The sequence below is a fragment of the Cupressus sempervirens genome, chromosome 6 (genome assembly GCF_028749045.1).
Source record: "Cupressus sempervirens isolate cs-2001-9-10 chromosome 6, ASM2874904v1, whole genome shotgun sequence".
In the NCBI taxonomy this organism is placed as follows: domain Eukaryota; kingdom Viridiplantae; phylum Streptophyta; class Pinopsida; order Cupressales; family Cupressaceae; genus Cupressus; species Cupressus sempervirens.
This window is the reverse complement of record NC_143123.1, coordinates 682214695-682233750: the sequence shown is the minus strand read 5'-3', so window position 1 is coordinate 682233750 and position 19056 is coordinate 682214695.

Genomic DNA, 19056 nt, shown 5'->3' with positions numbered 1-19056 from the left:
ATTAGGTCCCCTTATTTTTCCACATCTGTTTGCATAAGTTTCACTTTATAGTCATCTTTGTAGGAAAGCCAACCATTCTAGGTTATCCCTTTAAATCATTTTAGCTCATCCATCTCATCTACGTCTTTGCCTTAGAATCAAACCAATCCCCTCAAACCTAGCTAGCATCCCAAAAATCCTAATTTTCACATCCAAGCCTTCAAAATTATTGTCACCTTGCCAAAGGTTTTCCATTCCTACCATCTTACAAATCCACCAGCCTCACCGAAGTTATCCCTCTGACAGAGCTTTGTCTAGGGTAATCTAGCTTTGTCACTTGTTATCCCTCATCACCTTGAGCCAAAGGTTGGGATCCACAAGTGGTCAATCTCATGTTTTTCCTAAAGGATCATCAATCTATCCTTAAAGTTGACACAATCACCACCAAGCTTGCACATAGGAAAGTAGACCTTTCATGCTTTGGCAACAAATCTTTGAAGTTAGAATCCCCAACCCAATCCTCCTTAGGTTTTTCATATAGCTTTGCCTCAACCTCGAAAATCATTTTCATAGAAAAGCATTCCCCCTTTGCATCCATCAGCATTGTTGCATCTCATCCCTAGGAACATTTTCATGCCAACCGTCACTCGCTTAGCCAAGAAGAAGAAAGAAACAATGGAACCCTATCATTTGGATCAAACAACATCGCTCTCCTTGAGCACTCAACCATCCTTCAGCCCAGAGAACACTATACCATCACCTACTGACATTGAAGCTTTTACGAACCAACCAGGAAATGCAATATTGGTGAACGCCATTATAGACAAGAACAAAGAAACAATAATGGCTAACTTTCAAAGGGACAATATAGGAGCCTTTGACTTTGGAAGACCTCCTCCCTTATTAGATTCATCTCACCTGTTGTTTGGACAACTACCACTCCTAATAGGCTCTTATGATTTAGATTATCCTCAATATGTGCCAAAAGAAGAGCCTCAAGCCAATCCTTATGATCCAACAAACCCAAACATACCAGCCTCCACTCAAGTTAAAATCTCCCTTTTGCAAGCCAATCCAGCCACCTCCACTCCACCATTGGTCCATACCACTCCATCCCAAACCCCCTTTGCCCAAAACACCTCATCATTCACTCCCTTCACTATTGATACTGCTACTCTCCAACCCAGCCTTCCAAATCCACCCATCTCCCAAATCAATGCTAGCATCTTTGGCAAACCTCAGCAATATACAACTGGGATGCCACCCATGGGGCCAAGTAATCAACCTTTCATCACCACCAACTTGTTTACCTCAGCTCATAGCACAATTCCATTATTTCCACTAGGTCCTTGGAGCTCAATGCCATCAGCCACAAATCCACAAGCTACTACCCTCACTCCACAAAGCTATCAAACCCCACAAGCTACTACCAATGTTCTGCCAAGCTCTCAAGTGACCCAAGCTCCTACCACCACTCTACCAAGCTTTCAAATCTAGCCACCAAGCTATCAAACCCCATCAGTTCCATTTCCAAGCTTTCAATTCCCACCACCTCCACCACCAACTAATCCATTACCTCCTATTACTAACTATTTTTCTATGCCACTTCTAGGAAGAAATCCACCACCACCAACCACCAATTACTTGGCCTCTTTTTTCATGCAGATACCTTCCCAAATGGGGGCACAACTCACATATATTGGTCAAACTCCTCAAATCCAAAGTCAATTTCCACAAGCTCCTCGATCCTTTCCCCAAGCTTCACAACCATCTTATACCTTACCTCCACAAAGAAATCCATTTATCCCACAACTAGCTTATGTTCCTCAATCCCAACCTCAAATCCAATATCAACATCAAGCCTCACAACACATGCAGCAATATGTGCCACCTCCACCTCAACAACCCATCATCCACCACTCAATTGCCCAAGCCATGTACAATCCCTACCAGCCCATACCTCAAAGCCATCCATATTCAATTGTACCATTCAGCATATATCTCCCTCAGAGTGCTCCTATAATGGAGGCACCACGGCCATCACCCATTAATTCAAAATGGGAAGCCATGAAGATAGCTTTGAAGAACATCTAGGAGGGAAACGACCCAGAAACCTTCAAGTTTGAGAATGTGTGTCCTTACCCATTTGATAGAGCAATTACCATGACACCATTTCCCAAACAATTTAAGATACCCAAGTTTGACAAATTTAGAGGGAAAGGAGACCCTATCACACATATCAAAGAATTTTACATGCACTACCAAGAAGTGGCATACAATGATGTCTTCCTTTTGCACCTCTTCCCCAAAAGTTTGGCCGGACCAGCTCTTGAATGGTTTTATAGAATCCCATATGGCACAATCAAAAACTTTGATGAATTGTCTGAGGCATTTGTAGCCCAATATGCCCATCTTGTTGAGATAGAATTATCAGTGGTTGATCTTGTCCACACCAAGCAAAAAGGTGGAGAAAGTCTTGGTGAATATTTGCAAAGATGGAAAACCCTTACCACTGGCATATCTTGCACCCTACCAGAGCGCCATTTGGTGAAAATGTTTATTGATAATGCCTATCCTAGCTTGGCTCACCACATACCATGAATTGTTTGCAGACCTAAAAAGATATCAAAGAGAAAGGAATGATCCTTGAGCAAGGACTCATTAAAGATGGTGTGGTCAACATTTACAAGGAAGCCAACCAAAATCAAACACATTCAAATGACAAGTCTAGGTATTGGAACAAAAAAAAGCATGTTGCAACAGATGGGGTTACTGATACGAGACATGTGAATATTGTTGGTCCTTCCCAAAATCAGCCCAACCCACCTTATCAACCAAACAATAAACAAGTTATCAACAACCAATAGCAGAATCGCCAAAACTATCAAAGCCACAATCCAAGACCCAACTTTCAAGGGTCTAGCAATCAAGCTAATGCCATCAATGTAGCTATAGGACCAAAGCATAAGTTCCAACCTACACCTAGAAACTATACACCCCTTGGTGAGCCATTGGATGTCATTTTTAAGAAATTGACTAAGGAAAACCTCATCAAATTTCCTCCTACCCAGCAAATTGACCCAGGCCAATCCAAAGCTACATGGTACAAAGATAATGAGTACTACAAATTTCATAGGGTAAAAGCTCACACCATCCTCAGATGCATGAAACTAAAAGATTATGTGCAGGACCTCATTGATCAGAAAGAAATCACCATTGGTGCCCAAACCTCTCCCAATGTAGGCTTACAGATCTATCAAAATGCTTTTCCTCCTCACAACAACCAAAATCTTGGAAAATAACCTATCCAAACCAACAACAACAATACCAACAACCACCAGCCAAACCAACAACATGGGAAGAACAATGACCACACTTCATCCTACATAGACTATGATAGCCTCATCAGTTGTATATCTGAAAAAGAGCCTTCTATCAATGTTATCAATATCCAAGGCCCAAACAATGAGTGTGCAATCACCATTAGAAGAGCGCGATTGAACATCGCAACCCCATTAGTCCCATCAGCACTATCAACCCCAGCAGTATCATCAGCTCTATCCAAAAGACAATATAATATCTTGGAACACCTCGGGAACATGCCAGCCCAAATCTCCATTTTACACCTTCTCTGCACTAGTCTTGTGTACAAAAACATCCTTGACAATGCTCTCATAGAATCTCGTGTCCCTTCAGATATCAACGCTACTGATTTTCATAATCTCGTTGGACACCTATCCTCCTCATGTGCCCTATCATTCAAACCCACCGACATATCCGTGGTCGAGCCAGATCACACCCTTCCACTTTGCATAGCCATCATGGTATCCAATTTTTCCGTAAAAAGAGTAATGATAGATAATGGATCAGCCTTGAATATTTTCACCCTAGAAATTCATAAAACAAGCTCGGTATACTGAGGCAGATATCATCAGTGAGGTTATCACCATCAAAGCTTATGACAACTTGGAAAGAACCACAAAAGGAACTATTTTGCTACCAATCAAGGTTGGGCCAATCATCCAAGAAACACTCTACCATGTTATTGATCTAAACCTACCATTTAACATCCTCCTTGGTTGCCCATGGATTCATGCCATGTAAGTCATTCCATCCACTTACCATAAGTGCATCAAATTTCCACATTAGGGCACTAAGGTAACCATCCATGCCGATCCAGAACCCTTTGCTTAGTGCAATGTAGTTGAAGCTTCATATACAAACCATTTCCCTAGAATTGATGTTGGCACAGCCATCGCTAGCTCATCCCACACTTGTAATGACCTAGAAACCATCCTCACCTCCACCCTGTCTACCATGAAGATCAATAACAAAGGCTATGGAGAGTATAGTCTATCAAACACATTTGCTGTCAGGGCATTCCCACTTGATCCACATGCCCATGGATGATCAACATATCACAAAGCTAAGGAGATTCCACCTCTTCAATACAAACAGTTTGGCCCAACAACCTTTGTATCCTCAAAAATCCTTCTTCATGAGGAGCTCAATCCAGATATCAACAATTGGTTACATAAGGATGCACCTCCAAGAAATCAAGCACGCCTTGATCACTTCAGCCAGAAGTATCCCCAAGAACATAAGCTCATCACTGAAAAATGGAACTATCAAGGTGGTGGTCTAGGACTAGAATAAAGAGGCATGCAATGCCCCATCGATGCACACAAGTGGGAATCAAAGTTAGGTCTTAGCTTTGGCATACCCACAACTGGGGGTACCAATGAGAATGATCACACTTTTTCAAACATTCACCATAACCTTATCAAAATTGAAGACATTCTTGAGGAAGTTGAAAAAAGAGCCTACGATGATATCCCAAACCAAATCTTCCTTGGAGACTCTGTTCTCCAAGAACTATCCATCCATTTCATTGACCTACCACTAGCCCATCCACAACTCATAGATTGGGACCAACCAAGTGTCATACACGTTGATGATTTCACATTAGAGGAAGCGCTTCTGAGATTCATGGGAGCCAAAACTCCTGACAAGCAAACAAAGCCAGATTTTGCCTATATCTATAAGCTAGATCCCAAGGGGTATTTTGGAGAAAATCCCCAACCTAGTTCTGATACACCCAAAACTGGAACTAAGGTGAATCTGAGACTAGCTAAGGTAGCGAAGAGAACCCCTCAGCAAGAAAATCCAGAGTCACAAGCAGAACATGAGGATTTAGCATTGCCTCCTTAAGATAATCGAGCAGAGGTGTCTTCTATTCTAATTGAGGATACTAGAGAAGTCAACATTAGTTCTTCAGAGATCCCCAGACTTGTTCACATTGCTGCATCCCTATCACAAGACCAAATTGACCTCCTCTTTGAGGTCTTAAGAGAGAACATTGGCTGATTTGCATGGTCATATCAGGACATGCCAGGACTTGATCCAAAGCTTGTAGTTCATCATCTTGCAGTCGATCCAAAGATCAAGCCCATCAGACAAAAGCTTAGAAAAATGTACCCCAAGGTGGCATTACTGGTCAAAGCTGAATTAGAAAGAATGTTAGCTGCTAAGGTTATTCGACCTATCAACTACTTGAAGTGGATCTCCAACATGGTCCCCATCACTAAGCCTTCTGGTGACATCAGAATCTACACTAATTTCAAAGATCTTAACAAAGCTTGTCCAAAAGTTGATTTTCCCTTACCTAACATAGATATGATAGTAGACCTTACAGCTAGACAAGAAATTCTATCCCTCATGGATGGATTTTCTGGGCATAATCAAATCAAGATTGTAGAAGAGGATCAGCATAGGACAACATTCACTACCCCTTGGGGAACCTTTTGCTAAAACATGATGCCTTTTGGCCTAAAGAAATTTGGGGCTACCTATCAAAGAGCTATGATAGCCATTTTTCATGATCTTATCCATAGCATTTTGGAGGATTATGTGGATGATATCTTGGTTAAATCTCACACCTTCATGGACCATCTTGCTGACCTAGAGAAAGTCTTTGATAGGTTATCCAAATATCATCTCATGCTGAATCCCAAGAAATGTGTCTTTGGGGTCACATCTAGCAAGCTTCTAGGTTTTATAGTTTCTAAAAGAGGTATAGAGATCGGCCCCAATAAGGCCAAGGCTATCTTAGACATGCCTCCTCCCCAGACACTGCGATAGCTTTGCACTCTTTAGAGAAAGCTTCAATCCATTTGATGCTTCATCTCCCAGCTTGCAAATAAGTGTACGTCATATGCACATTTACTGAAGAAGGATGAAAAATTCAAGTGGGATCCTTTATGTCAATGCAACTTTGATCATCTCAAGCAGTATCTCATCAATCCCCCTATCTTGGTTCCACCAGTTCCTGGTTGTCCCTTGATCTTGTACATATCAGCAACATCTACTGCTCTAGGGGCACTTCTAGCACAACTCGATGACTATGAAAGAGAAAGAGCCATCTACTACATTAGTAGAACTCTAGTTAGTTATGAACTCAATTATACTCCTTTGGAAAAAGCTTGTTTGGCAATTGTTTTCTCAACTAAAAAGCTTCGCCACTACATGCTAAGGTGTACCATCCAACTAGTCTCCAAGATTGACCCTCTCAAGTATATGCTCTCCAGAACAACACTTATAGGCCATTTGGCCAAATGGGTTATGCTACTTAGAAAATTTGATATCCAATATGTGGACAGAAAGGCAATCAAAGGGCAAGCTATAGCAAATCACCTAGCTAATGCACCTCTAGTAGATACATATCCTTTGATCACAAAATTTCTAGATGAGCATATCTGTCTAATTGAAGAACAACCCCCATGGAAACTTTATTTTGATATCTCATATACATCTCATGGATCAGGGGTAGGAATATTGTTGGTCAAACCTCAAGGAGATTACATTCCAAAAGCCTTCAAGCTATAATTCCCTAGCACCAACAATATAGCTGAATATGAGGCTCTCATAGCAGGATTAAAGACAGCTGCAGAATGGAACATCACTGAGTTACAAATCTTTGGCAATTCTCAACTCATCATCAAGTAAGTCCTAAATGAATATCAAACCAAAGATGAAAAGCTATTACTCTACAAAGAGCTAGTTGATCAGCTAACTCAGCATTTTACAAAGCTTCAGTTTACACAAGTGCCTCAAATGTAGAACAAAGCAGCAAATGCTATGGCTACTATCAACTCGCTCTTGGAAATTCCCCAAGTGGTTACGTAGTATGAGTTTTTAGTCGAGCAGCTTCTCACACCTGCCTATGTGAATGATGACTCAAACCATATTTGTATCTTGGTTGGTCCCTAATCCCCTTGGTACCATGAGATTCATGCTTACCTTAAAGATGGTATCATCTCCCCTCACCTCACACGTACCCAATGCCAAAACCTCATCCAAAAATCATCCCGCTATGTTATCATAGCCAATACCCTATATCGTCAAGGTTATCATGATACTCTCTCTCAATGTTTAGATGAAAATGAAGCTGCGATGGTGTTAAAAGAAGTACACTCTAAACTTTGTGGTGCCCACATGAGTGGTATTATCCTTGCGCGACAAATCCTTAGAGCAGGCTACTATTGGCCTACCATTGAAGAAGACTCCCATGACTTTGTCAGAAAGTGTCTCCCATGTCAGCAACATGCAAATCTTGTGCACGCTCCAACATAGGATCTACAGCCTATTGCACCACCTTGGCCTTTTTCTTGTTGGGACCTTGATCTAGTTGGAACTATCACACCTCTCTCATCTAAATGGACATAAATAGATAATAATAGCTACAGACTATTTCACTAAATGGGAAGCAATCCCCCTAGTCTTAGCTACAAGAGTTCAGTTCTCCAAGTTTATCTTGTACCACATTGTTTTCTGCTTCGGCATCCCATCCACCATCTTCACCGACCATGGAGGTAACTTTGAAAATATTAACATGGAAGAATTATGCACTTCCCTCCGCATCCATCACCATTTTTCTAGCCCATATTTCTCACAAGGTAACGACCAGGTAGAGGCAACTAACAACCTTGTACATTTGTAACATATCTTGGTCTGTTAGCTTGTACATCCACTTTATCTTAGTACCATTGTATCTATCTAGCTTTCATGTCAGTTCATCATTGATCAACATCTTGCACACATCGCACAAATCTTGGTTAGCTATTCCACTGCATCCTTTAGCTAGATCTCTTGTCATCAAAGTGTTATCCTTCTTAGTTCAGCTTGCCAAGTGCATCACTCATCCAAATCCACTAGCTTAGGTGCTCTTCGATAGATCCTTGTAGGATATAGATTTCCTAATGTCTAATCTTGGTCTGTTAGTACCTTGTCTTACCCATCTCATTGGCAAACGGTTCTCTTTTGGATTTTCACTTTCTTTGATTAGAAATCTTCCCTTCTGGGTCTTGACATATCTTTTCCAAGAATTTTTTTTGTTCCCTCCTCAAGGTTGCCACGATTTTCCATATCATGGTATGCTACAAATGGGGCACTTTGAGCATATAGTTTTGATCAAGTCTTTCATTTGTTTCTTTTTTTTTTTCTTGTGGATTACCTAGTGTCGGTTCCACACTATTTTCTCCAAGTTTCATGTGTAATGCTAGGGAAATCCTTGTGTGTTTGTTTTGAGTCAGTCCATCAATCCTCTGGATGGTTGGTGACATGGCCTTGATGTTCTTGGTAACCTTGGCAATTAACCAACAGTCCTATAGAAAATCTAGTGCTCAACTACATGGTGGTACTTCTCTTTGAAGTATCCCTCTGCTCAAAAAGTTTCAATGGATTCCCTTCATCTCCATATCCCCCATCCATATCTAGCATCTGTCTCTCCTACCCTAGCTTATGCAACTGTATCTCTCAAAATCAATCATCACTCTTAGCTTTAGGGATCCACAATCCTAGTCTTAGGGATCCACCCATCAAATCAATCCACCAAGCCTCATCTTTCAAGATCCACAATCCTAGTCCTAGGGATCTCTGACACCCATCTTCCATCAATCTGACTCTTTGAAATCCTATTGCCTCAACTTTATCTCATCCCATCATCCCTTCCCTTATCCTGGATTCCTTTTTGTGGCGCTCTGGTCCTTCATCCTCCATCTCCCCTGAATTCTTAAGCTTATTTACTCTTGTGCCTCTAATTCTACCTTTCTCATTCTCCCGTAGTGAGAGTTTGAGCTAATTAAGCCCCTTCTCTTTTCCAGTCTAAGTCTCCTTGCTCATCTAGGATTCTTGTATTTTTCAAGAAACCATCGAGCCTCGCTTTCTCTCCCCTCTACCTTCTTGAGGGGGCATCTCGCAGTCCATTCTCTCCTCTTCTACTCTAGCCTTGGGTATCTTATTTTCTTATCTTTGATGCCATGCCACTTGTGGCATCACATCAAAGAGGGACAAAATGTAGACACCTAAAAATCTTTTAGAAAATAAAATATTTTTATTTTATGAAAAAATGTCCCTAATGACATCATCATTTATTAATTAATTTTTTAAAATTAATTTATTTATTTTTATGCCATTAAATCCCTTTATCTTAATTAAAAATATTTTATTAAGGAATCCCTTCCAAAAATGTTTAAATCTTATTTCCTTATTTATTAATTATTTAATTAATAAATTGACCAAAAATCTCAAAATAAATAATTTATTTATTTTTTTCCCAAAACTTGGCCAATTTCTTTAAGACTACTAACCTCTTCCAAAATCTTCTAATCCTTCTTTAATTTTGATTAAAGGCTAATCCCATTATTTTCTACCCCTAATCCCAACTCAAACTATATAATTAAGATTAAATATTAATCCTCATGTTTATTAAAAATATTTTAATAAATATCTCCTCAACCCAAACCCTTGAAATAAATAAAACTTTATTTATTTCCTAAAAACCTTATTTATCCTCATCTTAGGAAGTTCTAGACTCTTCTAGATAGTCTTCATCCTCATCCAAAGCCTAGACTCTTCTAGAAGATGTCAATCCTTATCTTTAATCCTAATCCTAATCCCCTCCTAACCTTGTCACATTCCCTAAACATGAGTTAAAACTTGCTAACCCAAGCCAAAGTTAACAAATATCTCCTCCTTCACCCACCCTCATTAAATGTCATCCACTTGCCCATCTCTAACATCCCTAATCTAATCCTAAGCCATCTCTAATCCTACCCTTAATCATTTGAACAATCCTAAACAAGCTTAAGACTTTCCTAAGCCAAGCCAAAGTCTATCCCCTCAAAATATCCCAACCATAAAACTTTATGAAGCCCACAAAGCCATAAATGACTCTTACAAGCCCATTCATTGCTCTTACAAGCCATTATGAAGGTTTTTATGAGCTTTGAGCCTCCTTTGTTGATCCCTCAACCCCTCTTGCTCTAACCAATGACCTTGTGACATGTGTCATTCCCTGATTGGCTATAAGGAAGCACAATCCATGTGCTCTCCTCTCATTCAATCTAAACCTTCCATAAGTTTTCAGCCATCCTTGCATCCTAGCCTTTGGTCCCCCAAGCCCTTTACCTATTTAAGGAATCTTCTCCCAAGCCATTTTAACACAATCTAGAAAGTAAAGCCATAATGCCATTTTGAGAAGCCATTTTTACATCAAATCCATTCACCAAAATCTATCAAAAATCCTCCATTGAAGCCCATTTGAGCATTTGAGCATACATACATAATCAAGTCATCTTAGCTATTAGAGACACTTCTACATCAAGTGATCATCCTCATTGAGAGAGCCTATCCATGGCTCATATTCTCATTTGAGGACTTCACATTGCCTCTCATGATGTTATGTTAAATTAGTATGCAAATACTTTTTGATTATTTTAATTTAGTGTTTCTAACATACTAAAGTAGCATATACATTTTGGCACACCCGGTGGGACCCCGCATGGGTCATCTTCATTAACTTTTTTAGTCAAGTTTTGCATGTCATTTGCTAATTTTGGCTAATTTTGCTTATTTTTGTGATTGGTAGGATTGTTTAAATTGGTTTTGTAGCTCCACATGAGCATGAAGAAGACAAAGGAACTCATAGTCTATCTCATAGTGTTTGCAGATTTTTCAAGCTTATAGGTGGACGGAGCACTTGGAATTCTTCTTCCTCTTCTTGTCTATATTCTTCTTCTATTCCATCTACTTCTTCTTCTTCTTCTTGAGGGATCTTGGCTTTTTAAAAAAAAATTAAAAAAATCATACGCACTTTTTTTTTAAGTGCTTAAAATGAACCCCCAAATCATACTTAAATCTATTAAAAACTAAAAATTTGCAAAAAAAAGAAAAGAAAATCTTTTAACAAGTGAAACTAAACCAATCCAATTATTTGCATCCTTGCAACATCAAGATTTTAGATGAATTCATGCAAAGTTAGGAACACTTCATTTTTGAGAATTTAAAAAGAACTTCAAGTTTCCATTTCAAAAGGTTCAAAATCGACACTAAGTGCACACTAAAATATAAATCAAACTCAAAGCATCAATCAAGGATAAAATGAACCTCATTTGCAAATATTTTAAAGTTCTTTTAAAAATCTCATGAAAACTAAGAGTCCTAAATGGTTGCCAAAATTGTCCTAAAAGCTTTGTTATTTATTCCAAACAAATGTCTTGTTGCAAAATCTTAAATGTTTCCTAGATTTTTCATGCATCAAAACAATCTAGGAATATCATTTTTTTAGGCTTAAAATATGCAAACTAGAACAAAAAATCTTTAATGAAAACCAAAGTCCAAAAATTCATTTTCACTTTTGAGTCCAAAACAATCTTAAATGATTTAAGGTTAAAACAAAGCATTTCAATGTTCTTAAAATCTCAATCTTGAATGCTCAAAAGAAAAAAATTGAATGTTTAATCACTTGTCTTTGAATGCATGTTGCTAAAATCACTCTTGAGTGCCATGGATTAAAATCAAGTTTTTTTTTATAAAATTTTATGAATGCATGGTTAAAACAAAAAATTCAATCTTGAATGCCATAGATCAAATAATCATCTTTTGGGGCATAAAAAGAATCCACATGTTAGAAACTTTCTAAGTTATAAAACAATTAAAGACACTTTGAGTGAATTTTTTGTTGGACTCACCCTCTTTAATCACCCATCATTCTAACCATTGGTTGCAATATTAGTGCCATATATGGGGATGGGTCTACCTAAGAAGGTGTTAAGTGCTCCACAAAAATCAAATTCCACTCACTTGAGTTTTTATTAGTTTTTCTAAGATAGAAAATTTCTTGAATGCACATTAGTCTCGCTAACACTTCATTTGGGCATAAAAATTGAACAAATCTTGACGTGGAGGGCCTTCGGGTGCGCGCTTGAAATCAAGCTTTACACACATCTTTGTTTTTTGCTTAAAACAAACTCACACTCAATCTTGAATGTCTTAAAGAAAATTAATTGATACTTGACATGGAGGGCCTCTGGGCATGTGAGTTTACTTTTTGTTGACCCTAAATATTCTTGGTTTATTCATTCTTCAATCACTTCTCTTTTGTTGGTGCATTTCAAATTGGAATTGAACCTTTGCATCTTAAATCATGTATGTTTTCAAAATGTCTAGATCAGAAAACTTAAATCGTCAGTTGGAAAAGAACTCTGTCTTTTAGCCCAAGATCATCCAAGTCTTCTCTCCCCTTGTCATCTTTCGAGGCCATCTTGGGTGCATAAGATTAGGATCCAAAATCTTGTCTTAGCTTTTAGGAGGCTTGCTTGGAAATTTTATCACCCCTTGGGATGACCTCAACTCCAACGTTCCAACAAAGTATAAAGATTGGGAGGTGAATCCAAAGACACCTACATCTCTTGGGATCAAAATTCTGTCACTCAGGCTAAGCCTCAAGGAACTTTATACCCTTGAGAAGTGAAAGAGGAGAAGTTGGTTACTTCTCCTCTCGGCTATGTGACATTGTTTTGGTTTTATCTATGGATTTGAGCCTCACGTACCTTGGGTATATCGAGGAATCCCTAGCTAAACCAACTATCAGCCTTTTAGAAAACCATCTAGGATGTTAATGAGTTTGAAGTGACTAATTAAAATATTTGTAGAATATACACACTCCTTGGTGCACGTATCACATTTTGAGAATAAAAAACTTCTATTTGGTTGTTCCTATCTATTGCTTGATCTTTTACTTGTTGAATGAATGTTTGCCAAACTTGGTCAATCCTAGCTTAGGGCACACTTAGCGTAGTCACTGCCTATTTCAGAAGTTGAACAAGTTGAAGCAAAACAACCACGATCTCTCAAAGCCAAACATATTCAAAAAGGGAAATTCCCAGTTCACTATTGATAAAAAGAGAATTAAATCAATTAACTCCTTATTCTACTCAAATTAAATCAGTTAACTTCTTATTCTACTCAAATTAAATCAGTTAACTCCCTTTAATTTGGGAATCTTCCTTTATGACTAAACTTCACCTTTAATCCTGACCGTTGTTTGAAATCAATCTCAACCGTTGATGGATTCTAGGAAAGTCTATTTAAGAGACCCTCATCTCTTCATTTTGAGAGAGGATAAATTTGAAATTTGCATCAAATTGCTACTAGAATTCATACTCACATTTGCTCACTATTGTTCCTATTTTGCATACATTTGCATCCTTAGCTTAATTTTATTTAGCATAATATGCATATGATTAATCTAGTTTCCTTTACTTGTTCTTAGATTAGAATGCATTTCTCATTCTAGTTTAATTTGCATAATCGTATAGATTAATTTCATTTCTTAAATCCTTCATTCTTAGAGGGTCTCATTGCTTAACACCTCAAATCTACGGATATCTAACAAGCAAAATCCCTTTAGATAGAAGGCAATAGGTCACCTTGCTGGCTGATTCTCGGATGAACAATCCAATGTTCATTTCAGGATGAATCCACATACAATGACTGTGTTGAAGTGTGTGTGAAGCCTGAGGCCACAATTCATGCATACAATGGTGTCTACAACACTAGAGTTTTCATCATTCACTGAGTTGTCATGTAGAAAACACAATTATTTTCACTCCCCTTTATCACATGTTGTCTACACCACTAATTTGTATGCTACACCATTGTAGGCTTATCCTCACATCATCGCACTTACTTTTGTTCTTAATGGAGGATAACTCATATCTGGTGAACATGTCCATGGTTGTATGACTTATCATGATGCTAACTTCTATGCATTCTATAAGTCCTCTAGAGGCCTTTATATATAGGCACTCCTAGTGTACTTGCATATGGGATATTGAATGAATATATTATCATTTTGATCATTGTCTCTCTTTTTGGTCTATTGTTGTGCTTGTGTTTGAGTTCCTTGGTCTTGGGTGAATTATGCCCTAAGCCAAATTCTTACAATCACTTTTACTCTAAGCTCTTTCATCAGACTCATCATCTTTCATTTGCATACAAGCAATCTCAATGCCTTCTAGACTTGAAATTATTCTTATACATTTTCTCTCTTTTAGGACATTTAGAAGAATAATGACTAAATTTATTACAAGTCCAACATTTAAAGATTTTCTTATCATTTGGTTCTCTCCTGACAAGGAAATTCCTTCTTCAATCCTTCTATCTTCTTTTGATCTAGATTTGCTGCTACTAGCATAATCTCCACCAGTGCTTGCAATTCTTGACAAGGAAGGGTGAACACTAAATGCACTAAAAGAAGTTTCTACTCTAGGCAAATATCTAGATTGTTTCAAGCTTATTTTTGATGCTTCCAGTCTTCCAAGAAGAGTCTCTCTAATAAATTTCTTAGTACAAGATATCACATGCTCAATCATCTATATTATCTTCTTGAATGGTGGTATCAAGATTTTTAGTATCTTCCATATGATCTCATCTTCATCTTTAGTTCCATTACAAGACTTGATTCCTACAATTTTTTTTGATATTCTACCAATATTACTTCTTATAGCTTTATCTTCCATCATCTTATCTTTTTTAAATGAACATATCCAATTTTGTGATCTGATTGTCTTAGCATGTACATCACCTTCAAAAGTAGAATCTAAAGCTTTCTAAATTTCATGAGAATTTTCTAAAGATTTTTCATGACTATATTCATTCTCAGGAAGAGCTAACTATTAGAATAATTATTTGTTTGCACTTATTAATTAAATCACTTTGATTTAATTAATTAAGTTTCCTATTACTCTAGTTTGCTTAAGCTATCTTGTAGGTGCATATAATTAATATTTTATTAATTATATTGTGCAACCTAGCTTTTTTAGGCTTTAGGTTACCCTTTTCGGGTTTCGATCTCCTTTATAAGGATTGATCTCTTTGTATTTTTTAATTAATGAAGATCTGTTGAATAATATTTTCTTCGTCTGAGTTTTTCAGATCAAACCCTTGCCTCTTCTTGTCTTTTTCTTCTTTGTGATAGGTTTTCTGCATGCAGGTTTGCTTGGGTTTCGTGGATTTGTTGTGGGCTTTTTCTCAAATCCTACATGTTATCAAAGCCATATCTGCTATAGCTTGTTCGGTGTTTCAAGAAAAAGGGAGAACAAGGGTTTGGTATTTTTTTGGGCTTTTTCTAAGAAAATAGGGGGGTCACTAATTTTTAGAGCAGTTTGAGGCCAAACAAACCTCATGGATGGATTCAAAAGGCATCAAAACCCTTGTTTTGATATAAAATTTGTCTGATTTGGACAACATTGATCTAGGAAGCAAAAAAATTTTGCCATACAAGGCCTTATGGCCTTTGCACACAATCCAAGATGCAGAAAAACTAAAAAAATTGCAAAAAAAATTGTGCAGGCATTTTTTAGCCCATGGCAGTTATTTAACCGCTAGCGGTTAACCACTGTGGTCATCACTAGCAGAAACTGCTAGCGGTTACTGGCCCACAGCGGCTCTACCGATGGGTCCCACCTTGCAGTGGCCCTCTGCCCTCCTGCCACCCTGGTAGCCACTCTACCGATGGTGCAGGGGTGGCGCTCTTTTTTTTTTTTTTTAAATTTAAAAATAATAATTTTTGCATTTTCAGAGGCCCTATCAGTTTTTCTTCCGTAACTTGAGCATACGGACGTATTTTTTCGATTTGAAAAATGTGTCAAAAAGCTAGTTCTGAGATGGAGATGATGGTATACATGTTTTTGGGTTTTTATGCAATTTGGTTGCCTATTTTGACAGTCAAAGCTAGATGCTCTATTTTGCACTCCGGGAGGCATATCTTGAGCATCCGATCTCCATTTTTGGACTTCTTTATATCGCTGGAAAGCTCTTTCTGTGCTCTTTCTAGTGATTTTGGTTGTTGTTCCAGATTTTATTCTAGACACATTTTATTTAGTCTTTTTCATTTTAGCATTATGGTGGATATCCTATTTGTTTCAAGTTCGGGGATCAATTTTGTTGCTTTAGTTGCTTCGTTTTGGGCTCTACCTTATGTTGTTTCAGCCTTATATTTTTTTTTATCATTGTTGATATTCATTGTAAGTATCTTTATGCAATACACTAAGATAAAGTGCCACTCTTGCTTTTCGAGATCCTTTTTATCATTGTGATTCGTTGTACTCGCACTATTTTATAAAGTGCCACGGGGGGGATAGTTGTTTGCTGCTTATAGGCCCTCTTTCTTTTTTGCCTCATTTCGTGTCGATGACATGTGCCTTTAATTATGTTTGTAGCTCACTCTCAATGTGTTTGGTTCTTGTGTTGTAGGAGATTCTTTGGCCCACCTTTTTAGCTGCTTGTCACCTCACCTGCATTAAGGGGCGGGGGGGGGGGGGTTATATTGTTGTTCTATGCTTCTTTGGTTGATGGTTCATTGGTGTGAGCTATGTATTTAGTACTTCATCCTACATACTAGGAGATTATAGCGGTTGGTTACCTATGCATTTCGGTGAGATGGATCATCTACCATATAGACACGCTCAGTTTGTGCCTTCTTTTTCCATGGAGGTTCTATAGATCAGCATTTTGATAGAGTTTTCCACTTCTTCATGCTTCAGTGGTTCTCTTCTGATCTCTTTGTTCCTTCTTTTGGAACATTCTTTTCTATCTCTTTTTAGAGTAGGGTTTTTCCCATGTGGTTTTCTCTATTTCTCCTCTTTATAGAAATTTTGTTGTGATTGGGTACCTGATCAGGCCTTGTAGCTGGGACCCAATTTTTTTGCTTTCATAGTTGTGCTAGGTTAGCTTACCTCTTGAGCTTGGCTTAAGAGGGGGGTGTTAGAGTAATTATTTGTTTGCACTGATTAATTAAATCACTTTGATTTAATTAATTAAGTTGCCTATTACTCTAGTTTTCTTAAGCTATCTTGTAGGTGCATATATTTAATATTTTATTAATAATATTGTGCAACCTAGCTTTTTTAGGCTTTAGGTTACCCTTTTCAAGTTTCAATCTCCTTTATAAGGATTGATCTCTTTGTATTTTTTAATTAATGAAGATCTGTTGAATAATATTTTCTTTGTCTGAGTTTTTTAGATCAATCCCTTGCCTCTTCTTATCTTTTTCTTCTTCGTGACAGGTTTTCTGCATGTAGATGTTCTTGGGCTTCATGGATTTGTTGTGCGCTTTTGCTCAAATCTTACACTAACAATAGTTCTTCTCTAGCAAGCATACACATAAACATATCTCTTTCAGCTTCAATGTATTCCTTAGGTTTTCTTTCTTCTACAAATTTCTTTCCATCCTTCATCGATAGCCAATATCTTGGACCCATAAATAATAGATGTGTATTCATTTTTTTCCAGCTATCATAGTTAATTCCATTGAACTTAGGACTTTCTTTTCTAAAATGACCTACCAATTATCTCCCTAAGTTGTTAAGCTTTTTCTTCAAGTACTTAATGCTCTGATACCAATTGTTAGAAAGTAAAGTCCACCAAGGTAACTAAGAGGGGGGGATGATACCAATTGTTAGAAAGTAAATTCCACCTTAAGCATGTGAACAATATAATCACCATAATAACACCATATATGTTAACTAGGGAAACCCTTGATTAGAGGGAAAACCCTTGTGGCGATGGTACCTGTTAGTGAATGGTTTCCCCCCCAGTTTTTTAAGTTTATTTTAACAAGAAAAAACTATTTTTGCCACAAATTAATCTTGATGAACTTCAAAGACTCTCTATGTTTCAAAAGGATATCTCCCTTCTACAAAAATTTGCAATACAACTCTTATTATAAATGAATTATAATTGTCATTCTTTTGACCCAAAAGAACTTAAGGAAAGATGTAAACAACTCTTCATAACCATAAAAGAATGTTGCAGATTTGAGTAATCATATTATTAGATATATGCCACATGACATACAACTTTAGAAAATTAGAACTATAATCAAGCTCACCAAACCAACAAAAGGAAAAGAACTACAACACCATTAATGAAATAGCATCCATATGGAAATTAATTTCATATGAATTTCACCACCAACAAGATAACCACACAATTATCAAATAGATATGCCAAAAATAACCAAATGAGTGCTTCTATTACCATTAACTTCATTGTTCAACATCAACAAACAGAAACAACTAAAACTTACCAGCAAAAGAAAAATAGTGTAAAATTCCAAAGAGCTGACCCTTAAGATTAGTTAAAATATTACATATATAGCTGTGCAAGGCAATCCAAATTCCTTCAAAAAGTAACTCCCTCGTAGAAGTTCAAAAAATTTCCATAACAAAGTCTTTTAAAACATAGCTAACTAAAAAAAGAAAAAAAAAGTTGCAGGTGACCCTTCCCTCCTCCTTTAAGCTCCAACTGTACTATCTATATTGGCATGAGATTCCTAGGCATTAGAACAACCACCACCACTTTCTTTCTAAACCTTGTGTGTAACAAGAAAACCAACCAACTCTTTCTATTGTGGGACACCTAGCTATTCCAATCAAAGCTTCCACATCTTCATGATTCAACAGACATGATTCATCTTTTTGTCTTGTACCTCCAAGTGCTCAGTAGAGATAATCATCATGGAATCTTCCCTAGCAATGATGGTTAAATCATGAATAGAGACTTCACGCATTTCCTTTAGCATCTTAATTTTGGAGACACTTCAATCCTCATTTCTCATGATCTTCATAGTAGTGGCTCTAGAAGTAGGACCAAGGACAATCTTCTCTACTACATAGTCTTGGGGTTGTATTTTGTCTATACTTTTCTCAATTGTTGGCTTCATTACCTTTGCAA